Consider the following 24,381-nt stretch of genomic DNA (forward strand, 5'->3'; position numbering starts at 1 on the left):
AGGCTGGCAGCTATGTTACACAGCAGCATCACCGAGGAGGTAATGGCTGTTGTCAGAGTGCAGCCACCAGAAAACTAGGTCAGAGGTCAGCACTGGCAAGAGGGGTTGCATGGGGTGGGGTCACAAGGTTGGGAGTGTGGTTGAGGGCCAACAGAAAGGGTGGGACTGTTCCTTAGCAGGTCCCCTGTGGAGTAAAGGGTTAATTTTGCTCTTACTTTGATAATAACTATTCAGCATGTGCATAAGGAACTATGCTATAGTGATGGCAGATCATTTGGAACAGGGACCCAAGACTGTTGGATTCTAGAGATGGCACTCTCTTACCAATCCTGAATATAGTTACTCTTAATAAGATCTTCTGTTGCCTGGTCCCTCAACAAACAGCCTGCACAGTTTACTTGTCATGCTCCCTGAGCCGAGATAGGCCCAGGTGCAGATGGATTAATGCTAGCAGGATCAGGAAGAAGCACTTGAAAAGTGATTAATAGCCCTGTGAAAGGGCTGAGACAGTGAAGGGGCAGGAACACTAACCTCAGGCTTTCTAAACATTATCGGGGTGGATACAGGAAAGAAGCAGCAGATCTTCACCTAGTTCCCCCTTACCCAATTTAAATGCATTCTGTGCCTTGAAACATGCCATAAGAGAGGGCAGATATTTCCACCCATTAACCCTACTATAGTACATACTTTCAATAAGTAAAGTTCAGGAGAAATGTATTTGTGTCACTGATCTAACATTGTTCATTTTCCACTACAGAACAAAATCAAACAACTTCCAGTGTCCAAAGTGGTGAGATTAGGAAACAGGGGCAGCTATTTACTATGAACAGTATTAAAGAAGCATTTGGTGAATTGGGTGATATCCTCTTTATGCTAGAGTTAGGTTAAATAATCCTGATTTAACTGACACATTGAATAGAACATGGTAAGTCACTGTATAAGCTTAATTTTTCCCTTTCGTAGAGGTGGTGGGGTGTGGCAAATATTTAGGTGGATGAATCTGCCCTCTTCCCACCAGCTCATTCTCACAACAGTTGAATGGACCTCTCCAACTTCAAATCATGTTGATTTTGCTGACTCTGATCCTGCTTTGTGCACTTCCTGTGCGGCTGTAGCCTTGTATGCCTCTTTGTATCCAAGCAGCCCATGATCTGTATGTCCTTGTTTGCTGTGATTTGCCTGTACTGTTTGCATAACAAAACTTTTCACTGTACTTAGGTGCAAGTGACTACAATAAATCAAATCAAATCTCCTCTGCATCCTCTCTAGTGCTATCATGTTCTCCTTTAATGTAGATTCCAAAACTGCACACGGTATTCTAGTTATGACCTAACCAACATTTTACAACTCCAGAACAACCTCCCCACTCCTAGATTATATGCCTCAGCTAACAAAGACACTCATATGCCTTCTTAACTTCTTTATCTACCTGTCTTACTACATTAACAGACCAGTGGAGTTACCAGGATATGTCTGGGCTGTAGAGTTTTAGTTATGAGGAGAGATTGGAGAGACTGGGTTGTTTGCACAATTTCTGCCTAATTATTAAATAAGCAACATGAGAAATTAGAAGACAACAGTCACTTTGCACATTGACAATTACATTCCTTTCATTCATATGGCTAGAGGATAAGTTATAGGAGCGTAGGAATATTGGAGCAGGATTATGGCAATTAAGTCCCTTCAGCCTGCTCCCCAATTCTAGACATTCTAGGATGATCATCTTTCTCAATGTCATATTCACTCAATATCTTTGAGAATCATGAATAAGGACTGTACTTTCCCATTTTTAGGCTGTGTTATTTCAGGGAGTTTCATAGAAGGTGGCCTGTCAAGTGACTTTTATCATGTCATCATTTGCTCCTAACATTGATTCTGCAACCAGCCTCTTTAATGTCTTTCTCATATCATCACATGGAGGAGAGGCAACATTTTCCAGCTACTGCCCAGACATTTGCAGGCATACAAGCCAGTGACACCATATTTAAAGTTCATCTGCATATCATTTCAGATGATGCAAGCTATCAACCACTTCACACACTGCCTTCTTAGGAAATCCAAACTTCACAGAAAAACTTCCAGAGAGGAGCCTGATGTCCTGGTGGACAGGTAGTTGGGGGATGATCATCTTCTGTTTGGTGGACCACCAGAGGAGGCCAAAACATGAAACAGAGACAGCCTGGACACTGATAGCAGTAAGAATTAGTGCTGCCTCCAGGATCAGATGGAATGCACAGCAGTGGAGGAAAAAGGTCAATGATCTTCTGTGTTCTGAAAGGTTAATGCCATTATCATCCCTCTACTATCTCACACTTACTCTAACTTTGCCATTTCGCACAAACACCATCACATTCCCAAAAGGCATTTGAAGAGGTAACACACAAAACTCTACTTAACAACTTGACAGATGGAATACAATGTAAGAAAATGTGACATTAAAAGCACCATGGCAGGAATAACAGAAGAGCTGAGTATTATTAAATTAGAGAAAGACATGAGATAGCTGTAGCACAGACAGCCTTTGTGTATGAATTTCAAAAACTGACACCCAAGTTCAGCAAGTAGTAGGTAAGGCAAGTAGTAGGTAAGACAAAAGGACTGTTGGCCTTTAATTCAAAGTAAATAGTGTTAAACAGTAGGGAGGTCTTTGTAAATCAATGCAAGGCACTAGTCAGAACATGCAAATAAAGACCAAATACTTTAGATGCAAAAAGCCTGATATATTCTGAAGCAGAGTCATATTGGTGATGAAATATTGCTTCTTTTTCTCTGTTACAAGGTTTATTCAGTTTCTCCACCACTTGCTTTTTTCTTCGTTTCATGTTAATCAGACCACACTGGAACTCTGTGAACAGCTTTTGTCCTCTTATCTACGAAAAGGTATATTGACACTGGGGGCGTTCCAGAGATGGATTTCTAGGTCGATCCTACATGTGGGGGGATTTTCCTCTGAGAAGAGGTTTTGTACGCTGAGCTTCTAACGATTGGAGTTTAGAAGAATGAGAGGCAACCTTATTGAAATATGTAAGATTCTTAAAGACTTGACAGGGTAAATACTGAGAGGTTGTTTTCACTTATGGGACAGTCTAGGACCAGAGGGCATAATCTTAGAGTAAAGGGGCACCTAATTAAAGCAGAGATGAGAAGGGTTTTTTTCTCTCAGGGGGTGGTAAGCCTGTAGGGATCTTTATTACAGGGCATTGTCAAGGCTGGGTTGTTAAAATATTCTTAAGGCAAAGATACACAGATTTTTATCAGTAAGAGAATCAAGGGTTATAAGGATAAGACATGAAAGTGAAGTTGTGACTATTGGATCAGCCATGATCTTACTGAATAGTGGAGCAGATTTGATGGGCTGAATTGTCTAATATTGCTCCTGCACTTTATGGTCTTATGGCCCCCATCAATGCTCATGGATTATTGAACTCACCGCTGCATGCAACAACGCTACAAAAAGGCCAAATTTCAGCTTAAATTCTTAAATGAGACAGGATGAGTTTTAATCCAACCACATTTACACCTATACGTGTTTATGCTCTGTTGTATTCCGTACTGAATTTTCACCTATATTAAAATTGCGGCTATATTTTAAAAGTTATTCATTCATTGCAAACAGCTTTGAGCCACCCTAACAATATGAAAAATCTTATATGAATGCAAATTCTCACATGTACGCTCCCACACGAGTTCTCCCATTTACGGAAAGACAAAGTGCAGTCACACAGACAACTGATTTCTATGTGTAAAATACAAGAATCAATAGTATTTAGATTAGAGACTCAGGTTTCTCCGAGAAAAAACAATAAGATTGGGACTTTTTGTCAAGAAATGAATTCAAGTTTTTTTTTGTTAAGCTTTTAAAATGCAAATTGATTCTTGTTGCAGTGATAAATCATAGAAAACTCAAGAAATAAAAAATGGTTTCAGCAGTAATGGGTTCCTTTTCACAACCTAACTGACTTTATTGTCCAGGTAGCTTTTATTGCCCATTTTGTGCAGCTACCAAGTACCAATATGAGTGAATCAGTGAGTATGGTGCCCCTCTGAGACATAAAGAGGTAATTGGGATCGGGTTACTCGAACATCAATCATGGGTACTGCTTCGAGTTAAACAGCTAGCTTTTGATCTGGGTGAAGGAAATTTCCCAGCATCTGCTGAGTTAAGATTCCTGCTGTGGGAATGAAATAAAATATGTTTAGATCCTTAGGTGTTGTAAGAATAATTTCCTTAACAGTCATATAAAATAGCTGAAACGCTGCACACAGTTCTCATTTCAAATCTCTAATTAACCATTCAGATCATTTATGTGACAATAAAGAAAGAATATTCCCTCATACAGATTCTATTGCACTGGGATTTTTGGAAATGAAGTTTAAGAAGTCATTTGATGAACTATCTCAAAAAAGACTTTGACAGAAAATAGAAGCATAAAGCATTATTGTGTTTGTGGTAATCTGGCTGCATAAGTATTAAAGGAACAGACAGTGGGAAAAATATGCTTTTCTTATTGGAGTGGTGCATCCAAGTGTGGGTCAGGTGCTTGGGCAAATGTAGCAAGATGGTGAACTAAGTGATGAAGTGGTTAGGGTAGGTCAGGGAGGATGGAAGGTCCAGCAGAATTTGAGGGTGGGGCAGTTGTTGGGAGGTTTAGGCCCAGCAGTCAGGTAATGGTGTCTGGTACAGAGTGGGCGAAATGGGTCTAGTCCAGCAGCAGAGCAGGGGTTTTAAGGCCAGAGTGACAAAATGCATATTGGGTCTGGAGCATGAGGAGAGGGGGATTAGGTTCTGAGTATGGAAAGGGCTAGGTCTGGGGAAGACAGGGGAACATCGCTGGATAAGAAAGAGTCACATCCCAGGGACGTGTCGGGTCCCAGGCATGGGGGTGGAGTAGGGGCACAGTCTGGAAAGTGGAAGGGGAGATGTTGGTTATGGTGGCAGATAGGATCCTGTGTCCCGGGGGAGAGCAGTAACAGGCCTGAGTTTAAGGAGAATCTGATCTTCAGATGTGTGACGTAATTAGTAGGTAATAGGTATTAATAGTTTAACTTCTCCTAAATAGCTCCTTAATTAATGTAAATCAGAATCTGTGAAATCTCTGATTTAACTGTAAACTTTCAGTGTGTCCCAGGTATAGAGCAATTGCTTATCAAAATTTTCAAATTCCCAGGCAATGCTCTTGAAGCCTGCCAGGAGGGAATTCCACAGGTCCTAATGTACAACTCCCATCTACTCTGCAAATGATTAACTGACCAATCTGGTCTTTTAGGTACAAGTCTAGGCAACATACTTGAATAAAGATGTGAGAGAGTGCAGAGAATGCATAACATCATGGTACTAACATTATATAAAGGGCACGGTGAAGCTATGATTGTCAGAGAAGGCTAAGAAGGCACCCTAATAAAGGGATTCTAAATTATGAGGGTTTTGTTAGAGCAACTGTAGTTGAACTGTTTCTTCTGGCATCTGTTTCATTAACATGAAGTCATAAATTGGAAAATGGCCAAAAAGGGAAAAATGAGGTGAAACTAATTAACTCAGTAGTTTTAATCTAGACTGCACCACATGAAAATATGGTTGAAGCAGATTCTGTGGAAGGAACTTTCAACAGATAGCTGGATATATACTTGAAGAAAACCCATTTGCAAGATCATGAGTAGACTATGGGATTAAAAGGAACAGCACTTTAAAAGCCTAGGCCCAAAACATCAGCCTTTGTGCTCCTAAGATGCTGCTTAGCCTGCTGTGTTCATCCAGCTCCACACTTTGTTATCTAGCATTTTAAAAGATCTTCCACAGTCATAATAAGTCAAATGGCTTCCTTCTATGCTTTAAAATTCCACCAATGTACGAAATCCATACAAGTTCCTTGATGACTGACGAGCATCAAGTGCTGAGTTTATTATTATGCTTCAATTATTAGTTTAGAAATTCAGGCAACATTGACAAAATCCAATTTGTCTCAGGCAGTCAACTATAGGAATGCATGAAAATTGTCTTTTCTGATACTAAATCTTCCCAAGTTTAATACATTGATGAGCAAATTCATGCATTGATACTATAGCCACCTCGGACACAAATTTTGGTTGACTTTATTACTGCTCCCAGACTTCAGAGAGAAGAGAGATCGGAACTGATTTTCATCTGATTACTACTCATTCAGGTCGAAAAAAAAATGAGGCTACTTTAACTTTAAACAATATCTTCCCACCCACTTTTTTGTTTCTGATGAAGGGTCTAGCCCCGAAACATCAGCTTTTATGCTCCTAAAATGCTGCTTGGCCTGTTGTGTTCATCCAGCTCCACACCTTGTTATCTTGTCCTCCCATCCACTAACTGCCTAACAAAGTGTTCATTCATCCTGCTTAATATTCGACTTTCAATTTGGGCTCACAAAAGATACCATTGAATTACTCATCTTCAAGTTGCCAATGGAAATGCAAATTAATCTTTACCTCAAACATGGTTTAGATCTCTTCTGACTACAGCTAAATAGACACAGAATTGTATTACCCAATGCTCAATATTTAACATAATTGTATCTAAATATTAGTTCAAATAACATTAATCTTTTGCATTTTTTCAGATGTTGGGCCATTTAAAATTAAAGTGAAAACATTTGCCAGCCACTCTGACTAGGCGAGAACTTGAGTCTAGTGGGAGGAGCAATGTTCTGAAGTAAATTGGTAACTTAAATTTTTTACATCAAATCATTTAAGCTTGTGAGAAGAGAATCATTTCTTATTACTTGTGCAATGTCACAAAAAGCTGAAATTGTATAGTTCTTTGCCAGATTTATATGTTTATCAGAGATCTCAATTGCAATGGTGCTGGTTAGTTTGAGTTGACTCACCTTTTTTCAATTTGATTAGCAGAGTTGCAAGTTTCTGAATCTAAGCAATACTTCATTAAGGGACTGGTGCATTGTTAAAGTTGCTGTTATTCAGGTGAAATACTTGCAGAACTTTTTGGATGAAGAAGATAATTTAGCTGATATCAGCTCATTTATCTCAAAGAAACAACCAGTCATATGACAAAGAGTAATTCGATCTGAATTAAACGTTGTTACAAGGAATTTACAGGCCTCAATGGGCTGAGGTACAACCAATTCAGCAGGACCAAAACCCACATCAAGACTGCACTACAGATTGGATCAATGCTAAGTTTATTGGAACTTCACTTCTAAGGATTAACAAAAGGTTCGCCTACCTCTATTATACTTCCAGTGGAGATTATAATGCATTTTTCTGAAAAGGACCATTCAAATCAAATCAAAAAGAACTTAAAATTTAGAAACATTTTGCTATTTTGTGCAGTCAGAAGCTTTTCCTGGATCTACAAAGGAGCAATTATTAGCACATTCTCACCCTCCATGACTTCAGTCCTTGTCCTCTACTCTTGTCTACCATCCTTTCTTACCACTAAAATCTTGCTGATATGGCCTGCTAGGGAGTTTAGTTAATAATTCCTCCATAACTTTACAGGAAGTCCATTCTATGTTAGACAAGGTGCAGAAAAAGCTCCTACTGTCATCCATTAAGTTATTTTTTTTCCCAGTTTGAATCTAATTCATTGCCACACTGCGGCCACTGAATTTAATATTAGGAATTACCTTTTTTTAATGACACTTATTATTTCATAAATGTCATGAGAGCGCCTTGGGGTGAATAGACCAAAATGCCTAATCTTTTCTTATAAGTTGAAACAGAAATTAATCTTCCAGGTTAGATTCACAGGGTCAGGTTATTTCCCAACCCTGCAAACTCTGACAGGGGAGACAGTAGCCTCGCAGGTTTGACTTTCATTCTGGAGTACAATGTTACCTGAGAGTCAGCACATGCAACCCTGGAACAAGGACAGCAGCTAGATTGAGCTGGCTGATTGCATCAGCTCTGTGCCAAAGCTTGTACAAAAAAGAACAAAGAAAGCTTAAACATCTTTCCAGCCCACACAATCAATCCTCCACACTCCCCTTTCTCTATTTACGTTACTTCATGCTGTCTCATGACAATCTCCTACCAACCATGATCACCCGTGGAACTATCAGGAAATATGCTTCACTAAAGAAACCCACATAATCTCCTCACACCCTCCAAGCCATGAAGTCTCCCATGACTAGCCTTCAATGTCTGATAATACGTTCAAGATCAAATCCTGCTTCTCCATTCAAGTCTCCACAGTTCTTTATGTCCTCCATGCAAACTTAATGTTAGTGATAGCATACCACCCCATGCTCTCGACCTGCCATACTTTGCCTTCACACTTGGCATGCCAACACATCCCATACCTACACCATGGTCAGATTTCAGGACCAATAGAGAAATGAGATAAAATAAATTAATATAAAATAAATCAATATTCTAAGGCCCTGATTTTCATTCTTCGAGTCAGGTTCACAGGTGTAAGAGAAATCCTGGCTCTGCAATCCTAAACACTTCTAAAAATATTACCTACGCTTCTGATTTTCAGTCTGGTGGGAGTTGTGGTAGGGCTGGTGCCTAAGAAACTGCCAGTTCTGATGCAAGCTGAATGGAAAGTCTCTCTTGGGGCTCCAGTGCTGCAATCAAAACTTGAAAATAAAGATTAAAACAGAAAATATCTCAGCTACTCACGTCTCTTCACCCTCCATGTCCCATCCATGCTAACCTAAGCCCACGTGCACATTTCCCATCACACCTCACAGCTTTAGGGCAGCACGGTGGCTCAGGGACCTGGGTTCAATTCCAGCCTCAGGTAACTGTCTGTGTAGAGTTTACACATTCTCCCTGTGTCTGTGTGGGTTTCCTACGGATGCTCCGGTTTCCTCCCACAGTCCAAAGATGTGCAGGCTAGGTGGATTGGCCATGCTAAATTGCCTGTAGTGTTCAGGGGTATGTGGGTTATAGGGGGGTGGGTCTGGGTGGGGTGCTGCAAGGGGTGGTGTGGACTTGTTGGGCCAAAGGGCCTGTTTCCACACTGTAGGGAATCTAATCTAATCTAATCTCTCCTGTGTCCTTATGTTCATTTACCCATCTTCCATTGCCCCTGACTCCCTATGCCAACCTGTGCCTCCGCAACCACCTCATTGCCACTCATAACCTCATGTCCCTAATCAGTCCCAAGGCCCATTAAAGCCTCTTCACCAACTCAGAACCCCACCAACCACTGTTTGGTCTTCCCTCTTCATGCCAACTCACATACTGGGAGCACTTCCCAGGCAGCATCCTGGCAGAAAAAAAAATTCCAGTTTATTGGCATTATTGAAAAAGAAGCATATTCTCAGTAATACAAAATCTCTCATAAAGGTAAAGCTATCATAGTTTTAGCAAACCATAGGGCTGTTCTCTCATTAGAAAGAGAAAGGAATGACAAGTGGTGGTTTTACCTGAAAGTCACAGCCACAGGCAAGGGAGATGTTGGGGAGAGCACTTCATGGTAACCGCAGGCAGGGTGGGAATTGAGCCCACACTGGTGGTATCACTCTGCAAACCTGCTGTCCAGAAAACTGAGCTAAACCAACTTTCAAAATGCCTAACATTGGCTAATCTAAACCATTATAAAAATTAAAGTTTCTCTCAAGTGTTTATGTTGTATGTAAGCAAACTTTGCACTCAAGTTTTCAATACCTTACATAAGAAAATCTTTCATGCAAATAATCAATGTCTTGTATAAACAAGCATCCCTTATGTCAATGAATATTTCCACTCAATTAGCAGTCGGAGCGGTGCCTCAATACTCACCCTGTAGTTGAAACTTAACATTTTCTGGAAAATTATCATTTTTGTTAAAATACTTGGTTTCTTATTCTCCCATGAGAAACTAATACATTTTCTCATAATATAATCCCAAACTCACCTCATTAACCATCCACTTACACTATACCTTTGTTGTCTGATGCAAGCTTGAATCTCCCACTTACTGTAACCAGAAGTACATGCTGCTGCCAGAATTTCCCAGCATCTCTGGCACCATCTTGGAACCCCATCCATGCACCTGGTCAAATGTTGGTAGACCAGAGTTGCTATTTCCTGTCAATATAGTGGCAATGCTCCTGTGACACAATGTTTCTCACTGCACTGAGGTGCAGTAGCTGACAATTCCTTCCACATATAACTGCTCATTCCTGAACCCCCTCATCACCATTTTAACACCAGGCCATACAACTTACCTGTCATTAACTATACCCCAACTTACAACACTCTCAAAGTAGCTGATGCTCTTTTCTGAATGACTTTCTCACCTCAAAAAAATTAACCTTTACTTATGAACTCGACAAACAAAGAGAAATCACAAACAGAAGCAGCATTTGTTTAGTGGAAACAGAAACAGACTGCTTGCCATTCTGGGACCAACAATTTTGCAATTATTGAGTGATCACTGCAGTCAGGTCTCGTCTTCTGAGACCAGGTGTCAATTCTTTCCTGTCTGGCATGTGGTGCTTGATGCAGCTGCAATCTATCATTTTGAGGTAATGGGCCTCTGCTCACTGTCCTCATTCTCCTTCTTGAAAGACAGTTCCTGCTCTGTCAGCTCCTCGGCATCCATCACATCCCATCTTTTCCTGCTGTATGTGTGCAAATCTAGGATTACGTGGCACACTCTGTTTGGGGGAAGCTGACCAGTCCAAGCAGCAGAACCACACCTTTTGCAGGGCCATTGTCTGTTCCACCACGGCCCTGGTCAAAGAATATACAGACTTGTATCTGTGGTCTGCCTCAGTCAAGGGATTGTTTGTAATGGAGTCACCAGCCATGGTCACAGTGCATAGCCTGTGTACCCCTGTAACCAGCCTTTTTATGCATCTGAACCCTCAAACACAGCAAGGACATGAGAGTTCTGAAGGATATGGGCATCGTGGTACCTTACAGAGTACCAGACACAATCTTCTAAGAAATATAACTGATAAATTATATGACCTATACATTGATTGAATGGACCCGTTTTCAGTTGATGAATTTAGTTGTATTATGATATTGGTCCCTCGATGTAATGTGTGCACAGCCTATCGCACCCAGCATCTTGGGGAAGTTGGCTAGGTTTCTGAACACCACTGCTCAGACTCCGGTGCTGACCTCATCACGGGGAGCGAGATGGAATGACGAAGTCTGGCACAAATGGCATCATTTACCTTGTTGATGCCTTTGTGGCTGGACAACTGAGAGATCCCACACAGTTTCTGGCAAGGATCCAGGCAAATAAAAGCTCAATGCAACTGCCACCTTTCCGGTCACCAGGATAGGATATCCACCCATTCCTTCATGTCAGAGATTTTCCTCCAGCAGTTGGCATCAATACTAAGATAGTATCTCATAACATCCTCAACCTGCACTAATGGGGCGCCTTGCTGATCTGGAGGAAATTATATTGAGGATGAATGACTCTGGCTCTCCTGTACCTCCTGTACATCTTGAGGAGCCAGTCATCTGCGACCCCTCCACATGGAGACTGTTCGATGTGCTACTGTGGTTGGTCCATCTTCTGGTTTTTCTGAGTCATCTGTTCCTCTTCCTTTTCTCTGAACTAACATTGTGTCTCAGCAACAGTGGCAATGGCCCTTGATGCGGTTGGAGCTGTGGATCCATCAGTCACACTTGCAATGAGCCTGAGTGGCGAATAGAGGAAATAAAACAGATCCTTATCAATGTCAGCAGTCTGCATTCACATTGTGTACAATTGATCGGTTCCCATACCTTTTCATTGATGGGACATGGGTCATTTAGAACAGGAGAGCTATAGAATAATGATGGATCTTGACACTTTGGCATTGGGCCTTATTCCAATGAATGAACACAAAAGCAACAGCTAGTAGGAGAGCATAAATGCTTGCACGAGCACTGACCCTTTCTCTATCCAGCCCAACAACACTCACAGAAGGCATCATTGCATAAAAAAGTCTTGCTTTATTCTCACACTTCAGGTTGTGCGGGAAGCAGTTCTTTGCCCTGGAGCACCCTAGCAGAACATGCATTAGTTCTATGCATATAGTTGCTTGTGCCTCTTCTAAGATTGCCTGTGATTACTCTGCTTTATAGAAATGTCCATCTTCAATTTGCAAAGTCAAACAATGACACGGTCATCGTTGCTTGTGATGAAAGTTTTCCCATACACTTGTACGATGCATGTATTTCATATGCACCACGATAAGATTGCAAATCATTTCAAGCTAAACTACACTCTGAAAGTGCAAAATTGTTACAATTACAGTTCCTTGAAAGATGTCCTGTCACTCAGAAATGAAGCATACATTTTTCGTCAGCAACCAGCCAATGTCCGTCTCCACTCCATGTATGGTAACAGCCATTTTCCATTCTGGGTTGTATTTCACACTCACCAGGAGATGGAAAGCAGCATGGGTCATGTTCAACACCTTATGTGTCAGGCTTGGTCTAATTATTAGGCCTTCGTCCACCTCCCACCCAAAAGCCCAGACCCCTTTCTGCCTCACACTCCTTGGAGGCCACCCCTACTGATCCCCGACAAATTCACACACAGCATCCAAACTACAATTTCAACTCTTAATCCTATGGCCTGAATCCTGTCGCTACAGTTTGGTCACGCCCACCATCAAGCTGTACATGGTTTCCATTCAAGGACACAACGGTGATCATCATCCAACACATCACTGCTTGCAGCATCCCATGTCCTCCCATGCACTACTGGAATTCTCCTTTACATACCAAATTGTGCCCCTCACTGTCTTTGAACCCTCCAGATCCCAGACTGGAGACTACATGGAGTCATAGAGATATACAGCGTGGAAACAGGCCTTTCAGTCCAACTCATCCATGCTGCCCAGGTATCTTATGTAAATCTAGCCCCATTTGCCAGCATTACAAGCCCCAGATTTGAAAGCCCTACTTCCTTACTTCAACAGTGTCCCAATAACCAACCATGATATTTATTTGTGTTAATACCTAGGACAGGCCATACTCCAGTTCCTGACTCACTGGAACAGACAGACCTGAATGATGACTGACCAGAGCCCTGATCACTTTCTATGTATCTCGCTGATTCTCCAGGCCATCAGATCCTCAAGTCTGACCTGCCATTCTATAAGATCATGGCTGATCTACACCAGGCCTCAATTTGTCTTTCATCAAAGTTTGTCATAGTCCTTAATTCTTTGAATACTTTGTGATATAGCCCACATATCAGTCTGGGCTGGATAATTCCAGACACTCACTACCTTCTGGGAGAAGAAATTCCCTTGCCTCACAGTTTTAAATGAGTGCTCCCTCCTAATTCTGAAACAGTGTCTCCTAATTTTATATTTTCCATGAATAGATATATCTTACCAACACCTGCCCTATCAAGCCCCCTCAGAATCTTGTACGTCCCAATAAGATTTTCCCAAAATCTAATGAAGAAAATCCCAACCTATTTAGCCTTTTTTTCATAAATTGTCCTAATCCGCCCAGGCATCCACCCACTTGATCTTTCTTGAACATTCTCCAACATAACTAATCCTTTCGTAAATATGGGGATCAAAACTGTACACATCACTGGGTGGCATGGTGGCTCAGTGGTTAGCACTGCTGCCTCACAATCCTATCCTTGGGCAACTGTCTGTGTGGAGTTTGCATGTTCTCCTGTCTGTCTGGGTTCCCTCTGGATGCTCTGGTTTCCTCCCACAGTGCAAAGATGTGCAGATTAGTTGGATTGGCCATGCTAAATTGCCTGTAATGTTCAGGGATGTGTAGATTAGGTGTGTTATAGGGGGCCAGGTTTGGCTGGGATGCTCCAAGGGTCGGTGTAGACTTGTTGGCTGGTAGGGCCTAATCCCACACTGTAGGGATTCTATGATCAACTCCAGGTCCAACCTTACCAACATCCTGTACAGTTGTAACAAGTCTTCCCTTTTCTTAAATTTCAGACCCCTGACCAATACCTGCTAACCAACATGGCAAGCTGCCTAGATTTGTGTCAGCACTGAATGACAAGGCAAAATAGAACTGCTGTGAGGTTTAAGTTGCAACAAAGGACTTTAAGGAGACATGAGGCAATGCAAAGCAGCACCAAGAGTGGTGCAAAGTGAGTAAGTACTCAGAAAGAAGCAAGCAGCCCGGAGATGATGCCAAGACCAATTTGTGAATTGGGTACAAAACCAGAAATTGCTGGTAAAACTCAGCAGCTCTGGCAGCATCTATGGTGAGAAATCAGAATTAACATTTTTGTTTGAGTGACCTTTCCTGTAAATTGGGTGCCTGGCACTGTACGCAAAGTATCTTTGCAGCAGTTTTGCAATGAGAGGGCCCGGTGCTCTCCAAAATGCAGCATTCAAGTGCAGAAGCATGTGCAAGCTGTTTGGCTTTGTGCAATCAAATTGTAAAGAAGCCAACATGCATCGGATGCCAGATTCCATGGCTGTGAACTGCCCATGGACTGTGCCTGGAGACAGAGGTTTATAAAATCATAAAGGGTATAGATAAGGTGAATAGCAAAGGTTTTTCTCCCTAAGGTGGGGCAAGTTCAAAACTAGGTGGCATAGTTTTAAGGTGAGAAGGGAAAGATTTAAAAAGGACATGAGGGGAAGCTCCTTTTACACAGAGTGTGCTTCACGTGTGGAATTAACTGCCAGAGGAAGTGGTGGATGCAGGTACAGTTACAGTGTTTAATAGGCATTTGGATAAGTTCATGTACAGAAATAGTTTGGCAGGGTATAAACCAAACTCAGGCAAGTGGCGTTAGTTCAGTTTGGCAACGTGGTTGGCATGGACAGCCTGGACTGAAAGGTTTGCTGCCATGCTGTCTGACCCCATTGGTGCTAGATGTCCAGAATGAAGCTACAGAGGTGGAAGCAGAGAGCTGGAATTACCATGTACTCATTCAGACTTTCATGTGGGCAATTCACACAATCTTATTTCCAACCAGCAGTTTGTAGAACAGAAGAGTGCATATTAATGAGTTGAGATTAGGTAATAATCAGGGCAATGATAAGTGACAATCTCTACTGAGAGACTGCTTGCTGGTAATTATCAAAAATCTCATCTCAATGTCTGGAATCAAGTGGGATAATGTGCCTTGTTGCTCCTAATGTTGAGAAATGTCACACAAGACTCCCAAATTTCTTCCCATAGCCTACTCATTCATGGCCTTGGAAGGTTCACCCTTTATTGTGAAAATGACACTTTGCAAATATTGCCATGTGGCAGAAAATCCTATAATGATTTTATCGCGGATTTTCTTTTTGATGTGGTAAACAGGCAGTTGGAAGGAGCAGCCACTTTTTAAAATTGAATTCTTCTTTAGATAACTGCTGAAGTATTGTGTGCAGTTCTGGAATCCACATTATAGACAAGACACAATTACACCAGACAGGGAACTGCTGTCCATGTTTTGGACACTTTGATCAGTTTATTTATGAAAAATATTTTATTATTTATTTAACAAACCCAAGTGCTATTGTCAGTGAGGTGAGCAGAGGGATACAATTCAATTTTCAGTTCAATTCGATTTTATGAACAAAATATTCCTTATTGAAAAACCATGTGAGCATTTCCTAAATTCGCACAATATCCACTCTCTATCTAGCTCTATCCACCTGAGAAAGAATATTACCCACAATGATCCCTGTGTTTGAGCTGGGGCATTGGAATCTCCTTCCTCTCTGATGTAGGACTGGCTCTCTTCCATGAAGGTGATTCTCAAAGTTCAGGATGAAACTTCTTCTGGGTCTTCTTGGGCTGCCACTGATCCTCCCATCACAAGTCTTACTGCGAGTCTTTACTGAGGGGATGACTTTCATGTGTGTATTTACAGTCCTCATCCTGGACCTTCCCCAATATTCTGCGGCCTTTGGCCAATGGGATCATGAGGGTGGTTCAAATCATCTAATGGGGTCCCACCAACATTTGCCATGCTGGGGAGGTATAAAGTGCATGGCCTCAGACACTGGGTGGAAATAAAAGTGCCAGAAATTCTGATTAATACTTCTCCAACATACAACCCTCAGGCCGGTTATAACTCTGCTCCACCGGAACCTCTGTAGCTTCTTTAGCTTTGGTTTCCATGGTTATCTGTAGTCGACAGCTGCTGGTTACTGTTTAATTTAGTTTAGACAATTTTCTGTTCAGCCCAATTGCTCAAGCTGTGGATCAACTTAGAATATCTAGTTTTGGACCAGTGGTCACTTGGCCACAGTACAGAGGAGATTTACTGGAATGTTGACTTGGCTGGAGAGTTGCAGTTATGAAGAGATTGGGTTGTTTTCATTGGAGCAGAGGAAACTGAGGGAATATGTTATTGAGATATTTTAGATTATAAGTGGCATAGGTAGGGTAGCCAGAAACAGACTTTTACCCTTGGTGGACGGATCAATGACCAGGGGGATGTGAAGAAAAATAATTTCACTCAGAGTGTAGTAGTAATCTGGAGCTTGCTGCCTGTAAGGATAGTAGAAGCAGAAACACATGTGACATTAAGCAGTATTTAGAAGTACTTAAAGTACTTAAAAGGCCGTAAAGCCTTTTTCAGTGCTGTAGGCTTCAACAAACCTAAGGTAGCACACATCTTGCCTTTGCAAAAATGAGAACTGCTACATTCCAGGTCAGGAATTACGAGCTTTGAGTCGTTACATTATTATCACCACTGAAACAAGATTTCTATCGATACCATTATCTGACCCTCAGTCTCTGTAAGGGCACTGTTCTGAAAATTTGTAATTGAAATATTAAATGTTTAGAAGGATTACGTGGACGCATACAACTATATCTTGAACTTTTAAACAAGTGATACTTCTCGAATGAAAAGACACCGGGTACAACTGCAATAACTTTGCATTTTCAAGGAACAAGAGCTTGGATGGAGTCATGCAGTATCCAGAACATTCTGAGACAGGTCACATGGCCAAGTTTGTGAGTGGGATTAGACTATTGCATTTTTGGATTCAGTGGGAGAAAATTTGAGACCCCTTGAGATGCAAGCGTGCACTGCACCTTCCCTCTATTTGTTTACCACACAATTTTAGCAAAGTGCGACAGCTGAAAACCCACTGAAGCGGAAAAGACAGGGGAGATAAAGGTAATGTATTTCCACTGATTGAACATTCCAGAACTAGGGTTCATGGTCAAAAAATATGACCAGACTGTTCAGATGAGATATTAGAAAACACTTCTACACACAAAGGGTAGTAGATGTTTGAAACTTTCTTCCACAAAAGCCAGTTGATGTTCCATCAGTTGTTAATTTTAAATTTGAGGTATGTAAAATTTTGCTAGGCAAGGATATTTAAAGATATGGCCCAATGAGAGGTACATGGAGTTAAGCTAAAGATCAGTCATGATGTTATTAAATGGCATAGCAGGCTTGAGGCTCTGAATGGACTACTCCTGTTTTGATGTTCCCGTGTAGCTAAGGGAACTCAGTTAATAACATCTGTTCCAAGAGGACATTCTAGTGCCAGCACATTGTGCGTGCCATACACCTTCAGAATCAGAATACCATTTGGGACAATCAGAGACTAATTCATTCATCAAGAGTTTAACTATTAGTTGATCAAAGTACAATAATTTTAACATTCTATAAAGCTTCCATTTATTTTTCCACAGAAGTGGATGTGCTTTATTGAGTTTTCTTAAAGGTACATATATGTAAATATCTGCACAATCCAAAGTGTTTCTTGATAGTCTTTCCAACATTTTTAAAGTAATTTTGCGTCTGATAAAATATCTGTTATTTTGAATTAAAGAACCTGTCAGGGCCTAAGACATGTTGACATAATTAGACATATCACAGGCTGTTAAATATTGGATACATTGTGACAGGTGGGGGATTGTGACTAGAAAAGAAACCAGCGTACCCCCTGACCTTAGTCATAACATTACTTCCAGTAGCGGCAATTCAATGATAATAATATTCAAAGAAAGAGACTCCCACTTTGGCCCCCACAGTCAATTTCTGCTAAAATGAGGTCTTACATGTACACTCTGATGAGGGTCTGGGCCCGAAACGTCAGCTTTTGTGCTCCTGAGATGCTGCTTGGCCTGCTGTGTTCATCCAGCCTCACATTTTATTATCTTACATGTACACATTTACTTGAATTATTTTCTAACTGTTACAGAATTAAACTATCTTACATAGATATGACTTGACAGTTACAAATCCACATGCATTTAAGATAATAAAGTGTGAGGTTGGATGAACACAGCAGGCCAAGCAGCATCTCAGGAGCACAAAAGCTGACGTTTCGGGCCTAGACCCTACATCAGAGAGGGGGATGGGGTGAGGGTTCTGGAATAAATAGGGAGAGAGGGGGAGGCGGACCGAAGATGGAGAGAAAAGAAGATAGGTGGAGAGGACAGTATAGGCAGGGAGGTAGGGACGGGATAGGTCAGTCCAGGGAAGACGGACAGGTCAAGGAGGTGGGATGAGGTTAGTAGGTAGGAGATGGAGGTGCGGCTTGGGGTGGGAGGAAGGGATGGGTGAGAGGAAGAACAGGTTAGGGAGGCAGAGACAGGCTGGGCTGGTTTTGGGATGCAGTGGGGGAGGGGAAGAGTTGGGCTGGTTGTGGGATGCAGTGGGGGGAGGGGACGAACTGGGCTGGTTTTGGGATGCGGTGGGGGAAGGGGAGATTTTGAAGCTGGTGAAGCCCACATTGATACCATTGGGCTGCAGGGTCCCCATTTCAAGCCCACCGACTCCCACAGCTACCCAGAATACACCTCCTCCCACCCACCCTCCTTAAAAAATTCCATCCCCTATTCCCAATTCCTCCGCCTCCGCCGCATCTGCTCCCACAGTGAGGCATTCCACTCCCGCACATCCCAGATGTCCAAGTTCTTCAAGAACCACAACTTTCCCCCTACAGTGGTCGAGAACGCCCTTGACCGCGTCTTCCGCATTTCCCGCAACACATCCCTCACACCCCTCCCCCATCACAACTGCCCAAAGAGGATCCCCCTCGTTCTCACACACCACCCCACCAACCTCCGGATACAACGCATCATCCTCCGACACTTCCGCCATCTACAATCCGACCTCACCACCCAAGACATTTTTCCATCCCCACCCTTGTCTGCTTTCCGGAGAGACCACTCTCTCCGTGAATCCCTTGTTCACTCCACACTGCCCTCCTACCCCACCACACCCGGCACCTTCCCCTGCAACTGCAGTAAATGCTACACTTGCCCCCACACCTCCTCCCTCACGCCTATCCCAGGCCCCAAGATGACTTTCCATATTAAGCAGAGGTTCACCTGCACATCTGCCAATGTGGTGTACTGTATCCATTGTACCCGGTGTGGCTTCCTCTACATTGGGGAAACCAAGTGGAGGCTTGAGGACCGCTTTGCAGAACACCTCCACTCGGTTCGCAATAAACAACTGCACCTCCCAATCGTGAACCATTTCAACTCCCCCTCCCATTCTTTAGATGACATGTCCATCATGGACCTCCTGCAGTGCCACAATGATGCCACCCGAAGGTTGCAGGAACAGCAACTCATATTCCGCTTGGGAACCCTGCAGCCCAATGGTATCAATGTGGACTTTACCAGCTTCAAAATCACCCCTTCCCCCACCGCATCCCAAAACCAGCCCAGTTCGTCCCCTCCCCCCACTACACCACACAACCAGCCCAGCTCTTCCCCTCCCCCCCACTGCATCCCAAAACCAGTCCAGCCTGTCCCTGTGTCCCTAACCTGTTCTTCCTCTCACCCATCTCTTCCTCCCACCCCAAGCCGCACCTCCATCTCCTACCTACTAACCTCATCCCACCTCCTTGACCTGTCCGTCTTCCCTGGACTGACCTATCCCCTCCATACCTCCCCACCTATACTCTCCTCTCCACCGATCTTCTTTTCTCTCCATCTTCGGTCCGCCTCCCTCTCTCTCCCTACTTATTGCAGAACCCTCACCCCATCCCCGTCTCTGATGAAGGGTCCAGGCCCGAAGCGTCAGCTTTTGTGCTCCTGAGATGCTGCTTGGCCTGCTGTGTTCACCCAGCTCCACACTTTATTATCTTGCATTCTCCAGCATCTGCAGTTCCCATTATCTCTCTCCACGTGCATTTAGTTCTATCGTAACTGTCTCCAAATCACCCATGTTTTCTGTCTCTGATTAGTCATGTGCCTTTTTAAGTACTTTCTAGCACCATATTTTATTATGGTCTCAAGTGTTCTAACCTCTGAGTGAACGAATAAGTCTGTTATTACTTGTTTTATCCAATTGTCTTTTCTTATTGAAGTGATGACTGAAGTTTGCCATTAAGACTATCCCATTGAGCTGGACAACAAGGGAGAGATGATGGATGAAGTTGCCTTTTAACTGTCAAAGACTACAGAGTGTTTGAAGAAGAAGAGTAGGATTGTTTATAATAGTCAAAATTTGACAGCAATCATTTGTGACTTTGATTTTGAACATTTCAAAAAAACAAGGACTTGCAAATAAATTGCAGGCATCCAAATTTAGTGTTATGTGGAAAGTAAACATAGATTTATGAAGAGACAGCACAGTCAAGTTTTTTGGAAGGATGTGGAGGTTAAAATTGTGGAAGAAGCTTGCAAGAAAATAGGGTGTTGAGTGCAATGGGTGACAGATAGAATGCCTTGGAATCTCTTGGGGATTGTGTTGAGAGGAAAGGGCAATGAATATGCGCTATCATAGCATATTAACAGTGATAAGCATTTCATCACTGTGGCCATCCATCAGGTGGACAACTTAACCATTCACAAGGTCAGGCAAGGACCATTACCTGCCCTCAACTTGTCCATGTCAGAAATACCTGCCTCTGTAGGGGAGACACATGTAAACCCTGCTCTGTAACAAGTTGCCACCCATAAGTTTAAGATGTTCTTCTTGATAGGCACTCTATGGCCCACAGTGGGACCATGTGATGGTAATGGGTGCCCCCACAGCAACAGCATAACTGGTGTAACATGATAACTTCTCCACATCTACTTAGTCACTACATGCTTGGCCTTGGCTCCAGTTGCCTCCCAGAAGCAGCGTAAGTATAGTGCTCTATCCCTATCTTCAGTTATTGTCAGAAAGTAGTCGCTGTTTCCAACTGATATGGAATAAATCTACTTTTGTAACAATTGGTTATATTTATAACTTTACAGGCTCCAATGCTATATGATTGGTTATGAAATTTTCCAACACACACACACTCACACACACACAAAGTCCTGACATTTGAGTCAGAATGCTGCCTCTGCCCCTGGAATTTCTCATTTGTTCATCGTTACATTTTATTTCTGGAAATGTCTCCCAATTTTAATATACTGAGTGCCTTAGAGGTAGCTAGGTTGCGATTTTACTACTGCTGGTGAAGGAGTCAGGAGGCTCACACACACATGAACCAATTTAGGCCCTTAACTGTCGCTAACCGCCATTTATAAGCTCTACCATTGACACTGGGATTTTACTGGCAGTGGGATGTGTCAACATCATGTGGGCCTGGCACACTGTTTGACCTTAAAGAGGACCCAACTATCTTCAGCTGCTTCATTAATGACCTTGTCTCTGTCATAACAATGAAGGTGATGACTGCACAATCTTCAGGATCATTTACCACCACTAAAAAACTGAAAGAATCCCTGTCCATATGCAATAACACCTGGACACCATTCAGACTTTAACTGATGTGTGTCACCTAACATTCATACTAAAGGCAATGACTACCTCCAACAGAGTCTAATCATTACTCCTTGACTTTCAACAGCATTTTCATTGCTGAATTTCTGACTATCAACATTTTGGATAGGGCTGGGGTTGGAATTTATAACCACTGACCAGAAAATGAACTGGACCAGCCAGATATATACATACTAGATGCTAGGAATTCTGTGACGTAATACTCACTTCCTACATCCACAATAATATCCACTATTAAGGCACAAGTCAACAATGTGAGGGAATACTCTCCACTTAGCTGGATGGGTGCAGTAACAACAATGCAAAATAAACCCACCCCCCTGGCTAAAGGAGCCCATTTGATAAACACCCCATTCCATAACCTTCAAAATTCACATTCTTCACCACCAATGTACAATATTATCAGTGCATTCTTCCTACAAGATACAGAAACTCTCATTACTCCATTGAAAACTTCTTGCAAACCCATGATGTCTAACACCTGGAAGGGCAAAAGCAGAGGATACATGGAACCACCATTCCTTCAAGTTATCCTTCAGGCCATACTCCATCCTAACTTGGAACAATATTGCAATCCTTCACTGTCATTAGGTCAATATCCTGAAACATTCTTCCTAATAGCACCTGTTGGTATTCTTACTGCAGAAGTTCAAGGAGGCAATTCACCACTATCTCAAGGTTAGTTAGTGTTAGGAAATAAATACTGGCTTAGCCAATGATTCCTACATCCAATGAACTAATAACAATAAGATAATTGTTGCATTTCTAACATTTTAAAAACTTAAACTCATGTGATCATTGGCATTGCATATGAAGGAGCATCTACTCCATTTATATTTTGCAAATGGCACAATATAAGACACATTATTCATTTGGTACTTTATAGAACAAGTTATTCAATGAAGTTCTGTTAGTGGAACTCTCTCCACGAAGATAGAAAATTGTTGGTTCAAACTGTAATGTTGACCTGAATGCCTAATCTTGGTGAATCTTTCAGTGTAGTACTAAGGTAGTGTGGTACAGTGAAATGTCCAATCTTTCATGAGATCTCAAAGCAAAGCCAAACTCATCCCTCAGCTCCACACAAAGACTCTTCTCAGTCATCATTCAAAGAGAAGAAGGGTAGTCTCGCAATAACATGGCACTATGCTTCCCAACTCAATTTATTTACTTCATTGGTTGTTGAGGAGATAATGCTATTAATTATTAGACTTTTATGCCTACTCAAGTACCAACAATATTTGCCCCTTGCAAATTATCCAATAGTTGTCAAACACTTTGAGATGGTCCTGAGGGTGAGATACAATTTTTCATTTACTTTCTATAGTAATCCTACCAGTTGTTTGAAGGAAAAGAAAAAGTTTCAGGCAGCAAATTCAGAATTAAGCATACTCTGTGAACATTCATACTGTTATCTTGTCCCATTTTCCAATTGCAGTTGGTCTACTGAGTAGGTTGAGGCAGAGTTGGAGAACTCCTTAAAAGTATGCACCCATAAGTTCACTTTATCACCTCTGACTGCTGGGGCTTGAGGTGGGAGACCGCCCTCCCCCAACCGTGTCCGAAAACTAGCCCATCTTGTCCCCGCCTCCCTAACCTGTCCTTCCTTCCACCTATCCACTCCTCCCACCTCAAGCCCACCCCCATCTCCTACCTACCAGCCTCATCCCACCCTCTTGATCTGTCCGTCCTCCCTGGACTGACCTATCGCCTCCCTAACTCCCCACCTACACTCACCTTAACTGGCTCCAGTTCCGCCTCTTTGACCTGTCTGTCTCCTCTCACCCTATCTTCTCCTTTATCCATCTTCTATCTGCCTTCCCCTCTCTCCTTTTTTATTTCAGAATCCCATTCCCCTCCCCCATTTCTGAAGACGAGTCTCGACCCTAAGATGCTGCTTGGCCTGTTGTGTTCATCCAGCTCTACACCTTGTTATCTCAGATTCTCCAGCATCTGCAGTTCCTACTATCTTCAAAATAAAAGTTGTTTTAAATAACATTTCCCTTTACCTCTATTAGTATGGAAATAATTGCTACGAAAACTGCACTTGTTCCAAAAACTGATATGAGATATAAAGTTTCTGCAGCATTGGCCAATGATATTATCATTAATGAGCTGAGGTATGGATGAAGAAGTTGCCTAAGGCCCAAGTTCTAGAATTCCCTGCTGATATCTTTACCGGGTGACCAAATCTTTAGTCATCTCAGTGAATATCTCATTAATCATTTGTATAAATAACTTAGATGTGAACAGAGGAGGTAAGTTTAGGGGAGATATGTATGGAAAGTTCTTTACACAGAGGGTGCTGGGTGCCTGGGATGCATTGCCAGTGGAGGTGGTAGACGCAGACACGTTAGCGTCTTTTGAGATATATTTGGACAGGTACGTGGATGGTCAGGGAGCAAATGGACACAGACCGTTAGAAAATAGATGACAGGTTAGACAAAGGATCTTGATTGGCGCAGGCTTGGAGGGCCGAAGGCCCTGTTCCTGTGCTGTAATTTTCTTTGTTCTTTGTTCTTTATAGTTACTAAGTTTGCAGATGACACCAAAGTTGGAGGTGTAATGGACAGCAAAGAATATTACCTCAGAATACAACAGGATCTTGATCAGATGGGCCAATGGGCCGAGGAGTAGCAGTCAGAGTTTGATTTAGATAAATGTGAGGTGCTGTATTTTGGAAAGGCAAATTAGGGCAGAACTAAGACACTTAATGGCAATGTCCTCAGGGGTTTTGCTGAACAAGGTGTACTTGGAGTGCAGGCTTATAGTTCCTGGAAAGTGGAGTCGCAGGTAGGCAGGGTGATGAA

Source organism: Stegostoma tigrinum, chromosome 4 (genome assembly GCF_030684315.1).
Source record: "Stegostoma tigrinum isolate sSteTig4 chromosome 4, sSteTig4.hap1, whole genome shotgun sequence".
NCBI lineage: Eukaryota > Metazoa > Chordata > Chondrichthyes > Orectolobiformes > Stegostomatidae > Stegostoma > Stegostoma tigrinum.